At 42.1% G+C, this 10560-nt stretch overlaps 1 pseudogene across 1 annotated transcript; it reads left to right on the forward strand.

The window, feature by feature from the left end:
- The first annotated feature begins 5895 nt into the window (after positions 1 to 5895).
- On the forward strand, positions 5896 to 8361 carry LOC147459522 (stromal 70 kDa heat shock-related protein, chloroplastic-like; annotated as a pseudogene). Its single transcript, XR_015187989.1, has 7 exons — positions 5896 to 6036; positions 6297 to 6686; positions 7031 to 7279; positions 7364 to 7443; positions 7529 to 7671; positions 7869 to 7967; positions 8064 to 8361. The product of XR_015187989.1 is annotated as a stromal 70 kDa heat shock-related protein, chloroplastic-like (transcript).
- The last annotated feature ends 2199 nt before the right edge of the window (positions 8362 to 10560 follow it).

Consider the following 10560-nt stretch of genomic DNA (forward strand, 5'->3'; position numbering starts at 1 on the left):
TCAGCCAGTGCTTACACTACTGGATCTCTCAAAGCCATTTGAGGTCCAATGCGGCGCTTGCGGTGACTGCCTTGGGGCTGTTTTGCTCCAAGAAGGGCATGCCATTGCATACAAGAGTCGAAGGCTCGACCCTGTTGAGCAATATCTAGGCATATATGAGAAGGAACTCCTCGCAGTTCTTCATGCCTTAGATTCGTGGAAGCACTATTTATTGGGGACTTTTTTTATCCTACGAATGGATCACCAAAGCCTTAAGTACTTCATGACATAGACTAAGCTCTCCGACAAACAATTGAGGTGGGCAAATTTCCTCTCATAGTTTCACTTTCATATTTCTCACATTGCTGGCAAGCATAATCTTGTAGCTGATGCACTCTCAAGACAACGAGTGAATGTGGTATCAATAGCTACTCACAATGATCTATCTGTGATGATAGATGAGTATGCTAATGATCCCAATTTTAAGGATGTAATTTCAACCCTTGCACTAGCGAAGAAAGAGGAGCCATTCACCTTACAAGATGGATATCTTCTCTATGGCAATAGGTTGTGTGTTACTAGCTCACTACGTGAGAAGGTAATGTACGAATCCCATGCTCCTCCTTATGCAAGGCATAGAGGGATTCAAGCAACACTAAGAGGGATAGAAACCGACTTCTATTGGCCTACCATGAAGGCGAACATACAAGAGTATGTCTCCAAATGCGTGGTTTGCCAAAAGATGAAGTTTGATAGGGTGGAGCAACCTGGTTTGCTTCAACCTTTGCCAATCCCTAATTCACCATGGGAGAGCATATCCATGGATTTCATCTTTGGATTGCCAAGTCTATCCATGGGATACAGGAATATGGACGATAGTAGATAGGTTTAGCAAGCAAGCTCATTTTATACCTATCAAAAAGACTATCAAAGCCCATCAAATGGCAACCCTCTTCATTTCCCAAATCTTCAAGTACCATGGCTTGCCAATGTCCATAGTGTTGGATAGAGATCCTAGAATGACCAGTAATTTCTGGAAGGGTCTCTTTGAGAATTTAGGGACAAGGCTTAATTTCTCTTCGGTTTATCACCCTCAAACGGATGGCCAAAGTGAAATAGCTAACCTAACAATTCTTGATCTACTAAAAGCCTATGTAACAGAAGTAGATCAAAGGTCACAATGGGAGAAGTACTTACCGTTGGTGGATTATGCTTACAATAACAATGTACATACTTCCACGGGAAAAGCACCTTTTGAGGTGATAGAGGGAAGATCCAAAAGCCCCTTGCTACTTAAGGTACATGGGAAGATCTTCGCTGCAGATGAGTATAGCCGAGACCTACAAGAATACTTCCAAAGGATTAAGGATTTTATCTCTATCTCACAGCAAAGGAAAAAGGCTGCTGCTGACAAGCACAGAAGAGCTCAAGCCTTTACGGAAAATGATTGGGTCTTGCTTAAGTTTCCCAAGGCGACGGGCAAGAATCCTATGGGCCACCAAAAGTACTATGCCAAGCTGGCAAAAAGGTACTATGGTCCCTTCCAGATTCTTAGGCCTATCAATGAGATGGCCTACCAACTCAAGTTGCCCTTTCATTGGCTCATACATAATGCTTTTCATGTGAGCCTCTTGAAGCCTTACAAAGGTGAGCCACCCCATGAAGCAATCCTAGAGGACCCACCGGAGATCAGGGACCAAGAGGAGGTGTTGCACCCCAAGTCCATTCTCCGACATGAAGACAAGGTATTAAGAGGCGGTAAGACTATCTGACGGTATCTTATTAAGTTTAAAAGCTATCCTTTTGAAGATGCTAGATGGATGCAAGGCATATAGTTAAAGGATAGCCTAAACCTTGTCAATGCTTACAATGCTTCCCTAGAGTAGGCAAATGTACAAATGTTTAAATGAACAAAGTTTCTTTTTGTCTTATAAGACTCTCTTTTTGTTAATTTGTGCACAAATGTTAAGAAGTATGCATGCTTAGGATCAAGTTTGCGGAGACGACGTCTCCCGAACACCAAGTAGAGCCTATCACTCTGCTATGGAGGACTGATAGGACTAATGTGCAGACATGCTTGCTGCAGCTTCGGCTCTCAAGAGCCAAATGGACTAGTCATCCATTGTGGAATGATGTCGTAGGGTAAAATAGGGATCCTCTACCCGCTAAGTAAAGGACTAATGGCTATGCTTTACCATCTCTACCTCATAGTCGAGGACGACTATGATTTCAAGAGAGAGGTAATGTCATAATAACTAATATCTAGTTCTCCTAAATGATTTTCTCATGTTAAACTAATCATTTAATATGGGGAAGTGCCAGGGGAGAGAAAGCTAGAATATTGGTAAGGCTGGCAGATGAGGCCACAGTAGGGATCCAAAGGAGGGAAAATAGGGATCCAAATGGGGGCCATCCGCAGAAGAGCAAGGTACATGCAATGTGCTCAAAGGACCCTAGGGTGCAGCACATTAAGACTTCCAAAATGCTAAGGTTCCAAAATTCAAAGTGTAAGTCCAACGGGTCAAAGGCTTAGGAAATTGGATGGTGTGTGTGAGTGTGTAAAGTCAATGCATGGCCCTATTGAGGAGGGGACGATCCCTAAAGGTAGGGGGATGAGGGAGAAAGCTTAGAAAACACACACACACACACACAAGCTTCCATTGGACACATAGGGCATAAAGGACACATGTCAAATGCCTAGGTCAGTTGCCCCCAAAGTGTGCTCAATTCCTATTGGATGACCCTTGAAGTGGACCAATGAGAATTAGGATAGAATAAATTTAGTCTAATTAATTTTAAAACACTTAATAAAAAGAACCAATGATAATTAAGTCTCCTAGATGATTATTGGACAGGCCATGAAGGGGTCCAATAGGAATTAAGCAGCCCAATGGTCTACTTAATTTCTATTGGCCGAAAGGGGAAAAGGTCCAATAGGAGAATTAGTTCAATTAAATCAATTAGGATAATTGATTAAGCTCTCTCAAAAAGGGAAACAGGGACACATGTCAGAAGGCTCTTCAATATGCCTCTAATTTCCTATTGGCTAAGCTTGGGAGGGTCCAATCAATGGCCAGCAAGAGGAAATAGTAAGAGGGGTCGACCAAGAGAGAGAAAGGCTGATTTTTGCAAGGCAATGAACACACACACTCTCACACAGTTTATGTGAGAAGCAAGAAAAGTCTATCTCCTCCCAAGATTTAATGGAGAACTCATCACCTACTGCAATCTTGTGAGATAGAAAGCCTACATCGAGACACTCTTGGACTATGGATGAAAATCCAGCCAAGAGCCAAGCTCCAATGCATTCTAATCTCCTCTACCATGCTAATTACTAAGCTAAGGTATGCTAATAAGAGTGACTATGTGATGAGAAATACTTCTTTCTCGTAATACTACTTCTTTTTCCTCTCAATCTACTCTCATACCCTGCTAGCTCTCATCATCTCTCATGGTGTGTGAGGTCTTGGGTCTGAGATCCCCGAGGAATTGATGTTGTGTTTAAATTAAGTGTTGCTAGGTGCATGAAGCTTCCATCTTCATAGCCCTAGCTAGTATTTGAAGGAACGGAAGATTGTATTGTAAAAATTTCTCTCTTGATGAGAGAAACTTATAATACAAAGCCTTTTGGAGGGGGGACCGGCTCCATGTATATCCGGTCCTCAACTGTTGTCAATAGCTTAATTTCTCTCTCTTTTTGAAGTATTGTTCATGCCTAATTCTAACTAGGTGTAGTGGTTTTGTTGCTATCTCTCTCTCTCCAACCAAGCACTCTATGCTATGCTCATTAGGAATCTTTTGTTAATGAAATGCTCTCTAAGTTATGTAATTTCCGCTACACATAAAGTTACTACTTGCCATTAATGTTACACATGTGTGGCGGTGTGCCCCCCTGAGGTTCCCGTGCAAAGAGAGAGTGCACGGGTGAAAAGACCTCCTAGTGAGGGAAAAAATACCCTGGGGGGCCTAAGTGTGTTCACACACATCACTACCTCATATACGGTAACAGCTTTAGTTCATTATTTATCTTTGATTCTGCATGCCTTTATCGAAGGTTTGGGTTGTCCGCTCTGCTGCGTTTTGTGCCAGATCCATGAACTGGAAGTTGTTAGTGTCTTTGGCTACATGGACGTCACAATCTACTTTGTTTTGTTGTTTCTCTGAGGTTAAATTTGGGATCCAGACAACAAACTATTGACTCACATGAGCTTAGATTACTTTCTTGGGAATCCAAAATTTCTTTACTTGTTTTGAAGTAGTGTTGACTTCTCGATGTGGACTCTTGATAGGCAGTGGGTGGGCCTTAAATCTCTTTGAGAAATTTTTTGCAATTGAGGACATTTTGTTTTGGGACCCTAATATAACTTTTATTTGTTTTTTTCCTATCCTATTTTGGGACCCAAATATGCCTCTTATGTGATGCCAAATGGCTTTTGGGTAACTTCCACTTGACTGAATAATTGTAGCCCTTAGTTGCAATGTGGAGTTATCAGGTCAATTCTCCTTTCCTTTGTTGTCGTTTTGCTTTGAGTTTTTCTTTACAAACTTGATGACAAGGAGATAGTTTTTCATAATTTTCAGGCTTTGCAAAGGGGATGCATATGATAGCTTTCTCATTTTTGCTGTAGGCCATATTGCTTTCTTTGTCTGAATAATGCTTGTACATTCTCATGCCTATAAGAACTGTTTGACCATACAACATTACATAAAACTTGTGCAAACATTGTAATCCTTGGATTTCCAATGGCAATATAGTATAGCCAGTTCATGTTGTCGTTTCTCCTGTGGCTCTCTGCATTAAAAGAGGTTTGTTATACAAAATACGTTTTAAGATTTTGAGGAAAAAACCTCTTGGAAGATGATATTCACTCTAGCCCCCCTATCCATGAGAGGATAAGTTTTGATGTTAATATCTCGCACATTCATTGGAATACAGGGATTAAGTTTTTTGTATGCATCCTCATAGGTTGGAAGACATATTGTCCTTAAAGAAAGAACACACAAGCTTTTTCTTTTGGGCTTGTAGCCCTATTTTCTCTTGAGCCTCCTTGACCATCTAATCATGTTGAGCGATTAAAATTGTCATCGAAGAGGACTCCAAACCGGGGGGGGGGTGTTTATGAATGCGGATCTATAATATAGGGAGGCTAAGTCAAAATGCATTTGGCGCATATACGCAACAAGAAATAGGAGAGAGAGGTCATAAGCACAAGATGTACCTTGTTTGCTTGCTTTGTTGGTTGGAAGCCTTACAGAGTTGGCCCTTGCTCAGTGTGGTGGGGGTTAAACTCTAGTCTAGCGGGGGTTTACACAGTCGGCTGTGCATCAATCTTTCAACTCTGGCCCTTCCTCCACCACTCAGGCTTGCTCCATGGACATCTTGTGTTTCCTCAAGTTCCCTAACATTCCCACCCGCTTGCCATCCTGATTTACCTAATTAACCCCACCTCCTCCCCATTACTCACACCGATTCAAATTTCCACATCTGACAACTTGCAACCCCGACGCACCCATGGGCAATTCAAAATTCCTTGCCACTCAAGCTCCACCTTAGCACATTTTTGTTTGTGTGGGACTCCTCATAGGCCCAAGAGCTCCACGCAACTCACATGTTCAGGTTGTCGTTTTAAGTCCATGTTTACTTTTTTGGCCTGCCATACAGCAGCCATAGCGTTTGGCCCAACTTTTGGACCAAGCACATGGCTTAGGCTCCGTTCAGACTGCACTACACCGCCAACCCGGGTTTGTGTTTTCCAGGCTATTCTCATTCACACTACGATGCTTAAGAGAATAGAATTCAATATTGAAAAGGTTGGTTCAGCAAATCGAACGTGGTTGCTGTACTGCTGTCAGCAGATCGACGCTCGCCCGTGACTCACGCTGCAAAGCGCAAGGAGAAGGTTTTGTTCCAGGGGTATGAGGCTGCCCGTCTCATTGGCGGGTCCGGAAACTGTGTGCTTCTATCTCAGCGAATACTCTTCTGCCAAGTCGACAGATCGCCCCTTCAACTCGTCAAGTTCCACGCAGTCTGAACCAAGCCTTAATTGCATTGGTTACGTATGTGGATCGATGTAATTGGGTAGAGTCGCGTTGATTTTTCCTGCGCAGCCTTCTCGTCTCCAGAACGTGACCTCGTGGCGGATGCCTATGTTTGGAGCCGTATCTCGCCCTCATTCCATACATGGGAGTGCTTATCGCATGTGCTGCCCATGCTCCTTTTCTTCTTCGCTTCCACGAAATGCCTTCTTCGGAGGTCATGCCCTTCAAAAGAACAGTTTTTCTTCTTAGATTAGGTTGTTTCGCAGCAATGGTGGTAGGTCGACCTCCCGTTGCTCCGTTGGAGAGCCTGTGTGAGTAGTCAGTGTGAGAAAGTAGTGGGTATCGATTTGGGTAGTACAAATTCCGCAGTTGCTGCCATGGAAGGTGGGAAGCCCACCATTGTCACTAATGCAGATGGACAACGAACTACCCCTTCTGTTGTCACCTATACAACCGTCTTGTGGGGAAAATTGGCAAGCGCCACGCTGTGGTGAATCCCAAGAACACTTTCTTCTCTGTCCAAACGATTTATTGGACGAAAGATGAGTGAAGTGGATGAAGAGTCTAAGCAGATTTCCTACATAGTCATTAGAGACACTAATGGCAACGTGAAGCTTGACTGCCCCGCAATTGGAAAGCAGTTTGCAGCAGAGGAGATATCTGCGCACGTTAGTGGTTTTTCTGCTATTTCTACATCATGTAGAGTGCATGTACATATGTGAGTGAGTATTGACAGGTATGCATGTTACCGATTTTATGGTGGATATGGAATTCATTCTTTGTATTTAAGTGTGTGTTCGATTTTGTGAAGGTGGATAGCTATGTTGGCAATATTGTTGAGGTCGTGATTGCCCCTACTGTCAATATTAGCTGCAACTTTTATGTTCATGCCGCTTAGTTAACAAACTATATGACTTATATTCGGAAAAAAGTTACTTTTTAATCTTTGTGAGTTTGCGTGAAATCTGACTGTTATACTTGCAAATGAAATGTTGTTTATTTATGGTGCCAGGTGATGAGGAAGCGTGTAGATGATCCGTGCAAGTTTCAATGTCAACAAAGATGTAATTAGAGTTCGTGCCTACTTCAATGACTCACAAAGAACTGCAACCAAGGACGCAGGCCGCATTGCATCCCTGGAAGTTCTTTGCATTGTCAACAATGAGCCAATTGATGCATCTCTAGCTTATGGTTTTTGAGAAGAAGAGCAATGAAACCATCCTTGTATTTGACCTTGGTGGAGGAACCTTTGATGTGTCTGGTATGTAACACCCGTGTGCTGGATGTACATGGTTTACTTACTCTATTGGTGAGATTTGCTCATGTCTGTCCTTTTCTTTTTCAGTCCTGGAGGTAGGAGATGGAGTGTTCGAAGTGTTGTCCACATCAAGAGATACTCATCTTGGGTGGGATGATTTTGACAAGGTAGGAAAACTGCGGGCTTGTTTACAAGTTGAGTTAGAAGCTTCATGGTTCTTAGTTTAGTTGTCTGTTTATTTTGGTAAATCAGCGCATTGTGGACTAGCTAGCTGTCAACTTCAACAAAGAGAAAGGAATTGACCTACTTAAGGACAAGCAAGCGCTTCAACGATTGACTGAGACTGTGGAGAAGCCAAAGATGGAGCTGTCGACCTTGACACAAACTAGTATCAGGTGAGCTTGTGAAGTCTATCTTGCTTCAATTATCACTGCTTATTGTTTAAGCAATGCTCGGATGAAGGGATGTGCAAAACATAAACGGTTGCGAATAATACGGTCCTTGAGGTGTATGTTGTCATGGTCCCTAGTTAAGTATTTTCCTTGAAACGAATCTGGTTGGTAGGATGATGTTTCTTGGTTTGTCTTCACAGCCTTCCCTTCATTACAGCGACAGCCGATGGGCCCAAACACATTGACACCAGCCTCACCCCGGCCAAATTTGAGGAACTTTGCTCAGACGTACTTGACAGGTGAGTGTCCCACTTTTTTTGTAGTGTAAGTACGTTCCTCCATGATATCGCTCTTCTGTCACCCTTCACATGTCATATTGCATTTTCCAAGTGCAGGACTCCTGTTGAAAAATGCTCTCAAGGATGCCAAACTCAGCTCTAATGATGTGAAGGAGGTGATTTTGGTAGGAGGCTCTACCAGGATTCCAGCAGTTGTGGAGTTGGTGAAAAGAATGATTGGCAAAGACCCTAATGTTACTGTCAATCCTGATGAAGTTGTTGTGCTTGGAGCTGCCGTGCATGTAGGGTTTGATGCTACAGTGATTTCTGAGGGATGATGTAATCTATAAAATTTTAACGGTTAATCATGAGTATGGTATATTTTTGCGGTGAAAATATGTATGAAATTTCCTGCTTCTTGTACAATAATTTCTTTGGAGTGTAGGTCTCTTGGAGACAGATGCAAGTATACAGTATTGCAATTTATTGGTTCTTATGTCCACCTACGTATGTGTATGTATGTGTGTGTGTGTGTGTGTGTGTGTGAATTAGACCTTATCATTTTGTGACAATGCATGTGGAAATTTGATACTTCACTGGTGCTCCTTCAAGATTTTAATATTTATCGCTTGATCTGTATTTTAGAGCTACCAAGGATTAAGCGATAAATATTAAAATCTCTCTCTTCCGCTCTTTTTGAAGAAGCAGCTTGATATCCTTTCGCTCTGTCTTGTTTTCAACACATTTTGGTGGTCGCCACTGAGGTCAATATGAGTGAGGTGCATGTTGGTGAGAGCAACAACACAAGTGCACATAAAAAGAAGCAAGAGCTCGAAAGAGTGTCCATTGGGGAGCGGCAGTACGTTCCACCAACAAGCTGCATAACGTGAGGCAGATGTGACCTACGCAACAAGCAGCACGCGCAGATGCTGAAGATAAGAAACACCTGGAAGCTGAAAAAGGAGCTTTGCAGTAACAAGCTACAAGCAGGCCTGCACTCTCAGCACCCCCTTCCCCTCGTGACTCATTAGAGTCCGTCTCTGCTTGTCTTATGGGCATCTTTTCTGGTATACCTCTGTTTTTACTTATGTTTAAGTTTTCTACTTATGTTTAAGTTTTCTATTGCTTTACTGCATCTTTTTTTTGGTTCTCTAAGAGAAGGGTGTTATCATCAAGAAAGCAAGTGAGCTCTCCATTCTGTGTGGATCAGAAGTCGGCATCATTGACGTCTCCCAAGCCGGCAAAGCCTTCTCCTTCGGTCACCCATGTATCGACTATGTCATCGACAAGACCCTCAAGCGGCCTGTTTTCTTTGACTCTGACAAAATCAAAGCAATACGCAGGCTTGAGAATGAACATAATGCTCTCTTGCAAGAGATTGAGGTTGAGAAAGAGCATAGCCACGCCTTGCGAAAGCAAATGTCTTTGGATGAACTCAATCAGATACATTGCTGGTCACAGAACTGGTGGGAAGTGCCCATTCATGCCATGGGCATGGTTGAGCTTAAGCTGTTGAGCTTATATGTGAAGCTACTCAATATATGGCTTATCTATATATGGCACCCAGGTCCCCTCTATATATACATCATCTCATGTGTGTATTCTACACACTTTGAGGTTCTATTTCTGTGCTCTCTCTTTCTCTCTCAACATGGTATCAGAGCAGTACGTTTTTGTTTTTGATTTCTCTACTAATTGAAAATAATTTTACAAAAACTACTCGCCAAAGAGATCGGAATCGATGTGGTCTATAATTATGCAGAAGGAAGTTTTTCAAATTCTGCACCAATTTTGAGTTATCGTTCGCGGACTGCGTACATACCTGAAAAGCAACTTTCGCTTTTTGTTTTTGATTTCTCTGCTAATTGAAAATGATTTTGCAGAAATTATTTGTGTGAAAGACCGAAATCGATGTGGTCTACAACTTTACAGAAAGAAGTTTTTTCAAATTCTGTATCAATTTTGAGTTATCGTTCGCGGACTACGTACATACCTGAAAAGCAACTTTCGCTTTTTGTTTATGATTCCTCTACTAATTGAAAACGATTTTGCAGAAACTACTTGAGAGCGAGACTGTAATCGATGTGGTTTACAACTTTGCAGAAGGAAGTTTTTTCAAATTTTGCAACGATTTTGAGTTATCGTTCGCGGACTGCGTACATACCCGAGAAGTAACTTTCGCTTTCTGTTTTTGAGTTTTCTCCTGATTGAAAACGATTCTACAAAAACTATCCGTGAGAGGGACTGGAATCCATGTGGTCTACAACTTTGCAGAAGGAAGTTTTTTCAAATTCTGCACCGAGTTTGAGTTATCGTTCGCGGACTGCGTACATGTCCGAAAAACAAGTTTCGTTTTATGTTTTTGATTTTTCTGCTAATTGAAAACGATTTTGCAGAAACTACCTGTGCAAGGGATCGGAATCAATGTGGTCTTCAACTTTGTAGAAGAAACTAGCCGTTGCAGGCATCGGAATCAATGAGAAACTATTTGCTTAAGCCATCGTAATCGATGTGGTCTATAACTTTGCAGAAGAAAGTTTCTCTAAATTCTGCACCGATTTTGAGTTATCGTTTTGGATTGCGAATATGTTTGAAAAACAAAATTTTACTTTTT

Source organism: Adiantum capillus-veneris, chromosome 4, assembly GCF_014529385.1.
Source record: "Adiantum capillus-veneris isolate H3 chromosome 4, ASM1452938v2, whole genome shotgun sequence".
NCBI lineage: Eukaryota > Viridiplantae > Streptophyta > Polypodiopsida > Polypodiales > Pteridaceae > Adiantum > Adiantum capillus-veneris.